The sequence below is a fragment of the Eleutherodactylus coqui genome, chromosome 1 (genome assembly GCF_035609145.1).
Source record: "Eleutherodactylus coqui strain aEleCoq1 chromosome 1, aEleCoq1.hap1, whole genome shotgun sequence".
Classification (NCBI taxonomy): domain Eukaryota; kingdom Metazoa; phylum Chordata; class Amphibia; order Anura; family Eleutherodactylidae; genus Eleutherodactylus; species Eleutherodactylus coqui.
The window spans coordinates 73,538,417-73,544,416 of NC_089837.1; positions in this window are offsets into that span (position 1 = coordinate 73,538,417).

The window sequence follows — 6,000 nt, forward strand, 5'->3', positions numbered from 1 at the left end:
AATTCAATAAAGGTATATCGTTTTAGACAAGTCTTCTCTGTGAAAGGGCTGTACTCAGTACTTACCGGTAGTTGAAGAGCCTTTGGTAGCAATTCCAACCTCCAGTCTTCTTGTGGATGATGCCACAAGGTTTACACACCTTGATTTGGGTTTTTTCTGGCATTCTTCTCCATCAGATCATCTCCAACTCTGTCCAATTGGATGGGGACCGTTTGTGGACAGCCATTTTCAGGTCTCTCCAGAGATGTTTGGTTGGGTTCAAGTCAGGAATTGGTACAACAGGGTACTAGATCCTCCATGCCCACCTCTATCAAATCTTGTATCCAAGCTAGAGGCGACCCAACAGGGTCCTAGAGCCTCCAGGCTGCCGATATCCAAGCTAGAAGTAGTACAACAGGGTACTAGAGCCTGGCCGTATCACATTTTGTATCCAAGCTAGAGGCGGTACAACAGCGTACTAGAGCCTCCATGCCCACCCGTATTACATCTTGTATCCAAGCTTGAGGTGGTACAACAGGGTACTAGAGCCTCCATGCCCACCTCTATCAAATCTTGTATTCAAGTTAGAGGCGACCCAACAGGGTACTAGAGCCTCCAGGCCCGCCCATATCACATCTTGTATCCAAGCTAGAGGCGGTTCAACAGGGTACTAGTCTCCATGCCCACCCGTATCACATCTTGTATTCAAGCTTGAGGCGGTACAACAGGATACTAGGGCCTTCATGCCCACCCGTATCACATCTTGCATCCAACCTAGAGGCGGTACAACAGGGTACTAGAGCCTCCATGCCGGCCCATATCACATCTTGTATCCAAGCTAGAGGCAGTACAACAGGGTACTAGAGCCTCTGCAGTAAATTCTCCTCTTGCTCTGATATTGTAATCACTTGTATAAACATTACAATCACACAGAAAAAGTTTCATTGGATTCCGAGAACTTTTCTATTTTTTTTCTTTTTGACAATGAGTGTGTGTGTATATAATACAGTATATATAATATATATCTACATATATACTATGCAGACTGTATCGCATATGTACATACACCTGCATCGTTTTTTTGGTAATAATTTCCAAGCCTTCTCATATATATGGCCAGCAGATGGCGAACTTCTCCTGTTCTATCAAAATGAAATCTCTGCAAGCAGCATTATGAGTGAAACTTCCATCCATTACACTGAATGGAAGTAAATTAGAATGAAGCACATTTATACAAATGGTTCCCTTTTTTCTTTATAAGGCACCCTGTCCACGTCAGTGTATTCGCTGGCGGTAAACCGCCGGCGAATCACGCCGGCCGACGCTTCCCATAGCATTGCTAGGGAAAGCACCGACACCTGTCCACGAGTGGAGAATCATTGCGATTCTCCGCTCGCGACGGGCAATTCACAGCATGCTGCGAATTACCCCGATTCTCCACGGTCAGCCTATCTATTAGATAGGGCTGACCGGCGGAGATTCGGCGGTGGCTCCTGCTACCAGGCGGTGGCTCCCGAAACTGCATCGCCCGTGGACAGCAGGCTTAAATGTACAATAAAGGGGTTTTCTACTTGTGTAGTGTCCCTGAATAACATCCTGGTCCCCTCCATAGTTGTCATACATGTATTGTCTTATGTTGATGCACTGTGCAAAACTGTCATGTCTATTTTCTATATGTGTGTTACACACTGCAGCGTCTGAAGGGGTAACTTCCTTAAAATCATTGCCTGTCAGCTCTGCTGCTGAATGTATCTATCCTACTGTGTCATGTGGTACAAGGGAGGTTATAAATGTGAGTGTCTGAGAGCAGGAAGTAGTCTTCTTCTTTCTGTGTTGGAGCAGGGTTCCATCTTACCAGCTGCTCAGAGGTAACACAGAGCTGCATGGGAGCACCATCAGCTTTCTTGTTGGTGAAGATGGAGGAAGAGGAGCAACTACCCGTAGTGCATGCAGAGTGGATGTAACAGGAGTGAGTCCATGCCAGAGAGAGAGAGCGCACAACCCCCATCATCCTACTCACACCAACCAGGTACCCATTCACACTACAGGCATTTGTTTTTCCCACCAGTAGGATCACCACACAGAGGTACGTGATTGTGACACCCATGCGGATGTTATGTGGGGTGGATCAAGGCTAAGCCTTCTAAGTGATTTTTTTGCCAAAGAGTATGTGGAGAGGATCTTGTTTTTCTACCTCCTCCGGAGTATATTTAATGTCCAGGACCAGTAACATATAGACAACGTGGACTATAAGGCTGTATTGTTCCTGTGCATTTTTGCCTCCCAACCTCTGAGCTTTTGCCTGTAACTGCTGCCCATGAATGTACCTGTAATTGCCTGTATGCAAAGTTTATTCAAGTAAAGTTTTACCAGGCCTCAACTGTTCCTGAGGACCCGAGGTACGATACACTTGTCCAGTGTTTATTACTCCTCCGCATAGAATAACGGTGTGGGAACGGTAGCGTCACGACGTCATATACATATGTACCTCCATAAGCATTCCCTCTGTGTTACCACTCGGTTCCACCGTGACAAGAATTAGGCCTCCGGCCATACCCACAGTGTTCATTTCTCCGTGACACTTCTATATGTGGCATCTCTAACAGGGCACCACATTAAACAATGCTAAGGGACAGCAATTCGGAGAGATGATTATCCATGTGTTATGAATGGTGAGATGGAAGTAAGTTGCAGCCAGACAACTGGACAGCAGCTTATCCCCACGAGATAAAGGATAGGGCATGCTGAAATTCAATATTTCCAATACTTCTTTTTCCCCAACAGCTGCCATCTAGGGAAAGCCAGGACACCCCATACACATTAGCTGACAGATTCTGTCATTTATTTTTGGAAATCAGTGCAAGAGAAACTTGTTTTTGTATATGGAGTAAAGAGAATAGTTTTAAGGACAAAAAGTGGAGGACAGGTGATAAAGAATATCCTTAGAGGCTTGTCCTGATGCGAGCAGATACAATAGAGCCCCTACTTCCGGGGAACTTCTGAGCAGGTCAGTTAAAGCTAGTAGAGTCCATCAGCAATCATTGATTTGCTCCGTGAATGTCTATGATCTTGTCTAGCTTCAAAATCTAAGATCAGACGAGGTTCTGTATGTTTCTGCTCTTCCCTTATGCGTGGTTCAGAGATATACATCAGACCTCATAGCACTGTCTACCTGAATCAAAGGAGTTGTACCAGAATTTACTTTTTATCATCGGACCATAGAATAAGTGTTAAAAGTTTGACTTTAGGGGTCTCACCACTGAGATCCCACTAATCCTGAGAACGAGGGTCCTGTATCCCCCTTGTATTCTTGTCACCACACCCTCGCAGTTAGGAGGAAATTGCCGCTCCATTCATTTTCAATGGGGCTGCTGAAGATGGTCGATTACAAGCACTTGGGTATTTCTATCAGCCCCACTGAAATGAATGGAGCGCTGCTCCATTGAACGTGATCTTGCTCAGGTTGGATGGGGTAGGAGTTGCAGTCATCCAGTGAACAGTAGTGGGGCAAATATGACCCTGCATTCTCGGGATTGGTGGGGTTCAAGCAGTCAGATCCACCTGATTCACCGGTTTTCAACTTTAAAAAACATTTAGCAACAGGAATACCCCTTTAAGTAAGGGAAATGAATGGAAAAGATGAGGCGCTTGCCAAGACAAGAATGCCATTACTTTTGCATGAATGTTTGATGTGTAATCTGTTTCCATATCAGAATGTGTCATATAATTCATCAAGAAAGACCCCGAATAGATTAAAATTAGAAAAGTGTAACTAATTCCTGCTAAAACCGCCATATTCTCCAGCACTGACATCCCCAAGGATTTGACAACTTGTCATGTCAGAAACACTCATCAACTTCCCTGGTTTTAATCACGGATCTGCAATTTCAATCATCAGTACAATCTCAATTGTTAACATTAAAATAGGGATATAACTTTATTACATCCTGAACTAAATGTAAAACTTACAAGATGTATGAAGGGGATTGAATAAGACAAGGTAACTTTCACATTCGTATCCCAGTGCTATGCTGAGGTAGAATATGAGTTCAGTGGTGTATATGATTCCTGGTGACTTAATGGTAGACTTCATACCAAACCCTTTGTGACCCAGAGGTACCTCATATACCCACCATGTCCAATACATAGTGTTCTGGCAAGATATATAGAGTACTGTCTCTGGTAACCTAGTGTGATCATTTCCAAAACTGGTGTCAGGCAGGGGTGCCCCAATCATTTCTGCTACCTGATGTAAATCATGACATGGCACCACCACCACCTTTCACACACACACACACACACACACACACACACACACACACACACACACACACACACACACACACAAAAAGCACTAATTTTACTGGCATTGAAAGCACCAATACACAAGAGACCCAACATATATTTGAATCATTGGCCCCAATAGTAATAGAGTTCCCCTTAATGGCCCCAAGTAATAATGACCACGTTAGTGGCCCCAGGGGTAACAGTGACCCTGTTAATGGCCCAAGTAGCACAAGTGTCCTCCATAGTGACCCAATAGTAATAGTTTCCCTCATGGTGGCCCCAGTAGTATTCATACCCCTTCCAGGCAACCCCCACACCCAAGTGCGACCATCCGATCAGAAGCTGTAGTACTAGGATCCACAACGTTTGCTTCCACTCATTTATAGTCCGACGCTCCAAGCACCACTGCAGACACCTTTGCGCATTTACTGCTGTGATGTTGGGCTTGTGTGCAGTCACTCGTCCATGGTAACCCTTCACATGCGGTTCTCTACAGATTGTGCTAATGGATGTTCCAACAGCCTGTTAGACCTCCTGAGCGAGTGTTTTGGCACACAATGAACATGATGCCTTCCCAGCTTGTACAAGGCTTTATTGTCCATGTTCTGTCAGTATATGAGGTCTCCCTTAATGTGGCTGTACCGTACACACCAGATGGTTTCCATCGCCCAATAACAAGGCCAACAGTGGACTTTGGAAGGTCCAAAAGTGCTTCAATGTCCCGTACCGATTGGTTGCTCAGGTGACATCCCACCATCAGACACTGATGGAAGCCCGTCAACTCTACATGGCATCCTGATGGTTTTTGTACTGGGATACATCTGTGTGATACTCTACATTACACCTAATGCTCACACATCCAAATTGCCAATCCCCCTTCATCTGACAGCACAGGATCGGTGGGGGCCCAATACTTTTGACAACACAGTGTATTATAGAAGGCAAAATATGGTAATCAGTGACAGTAAAGTGTTTCAAGTCAGATCTTTGTCCTCATGAACACAAAGAGAAACTGTATTGCGTGCATCCCATTGTGTATTGCGTGCACCCGCATAGACTTCTATAGGACACTTTAGAGTGCAAATGCGCACAAAATAGAGTATGTTCTAATTTTTTGTGCAGGCTGGAAATGCGGGCGCAAAATATGGAAAATGACAACAAACCAATTGATATCAATGAGACCTTTTCGCTGTGTTGCGCGCAAAAACATCCGTGTGAAGCCACCCGAAAACTATATATGCCGCCATACAATGTTCCATTGGGCGCTGCATGTGTAGTGGCCCAGTACAATGGACTCCCCTCTCACAAGTGTGCATGCATTGTGTCGTCTTGTTGGCGTCTTTTTTGTTTGATCATTGAGGTGTATTGCATAAATGCAGCACTGAATGTCTTAAGTGTCTGGTGATGATAGGAATGTCTGGGCAATGTATCTTTTTGTCTGTCACGTGACCATGCTTGATATACGTTTTTGCAAGAGGTGCGCAAGATATAGTTAGGCAGAGAGAGAATGGTGGAAGAGTTGCAGAGGAGCCACATGGGCACCCTCAGCTCCGTGTGGCCCAGAATGGAGTAGGCCAAGAGAATGGCTGCTGGGAACTACTACTACTCCTCGGAGCTCACAGCCGACAGTGACGGAGAGAGAGAGAGAATGAAGAGAAGTTCTGCAGCGTATTCTCTTGTTACCGTGAGTGTGTACCGCTAGAGACTGAATGAGAGGAAAGAGTGTTGCTGGGC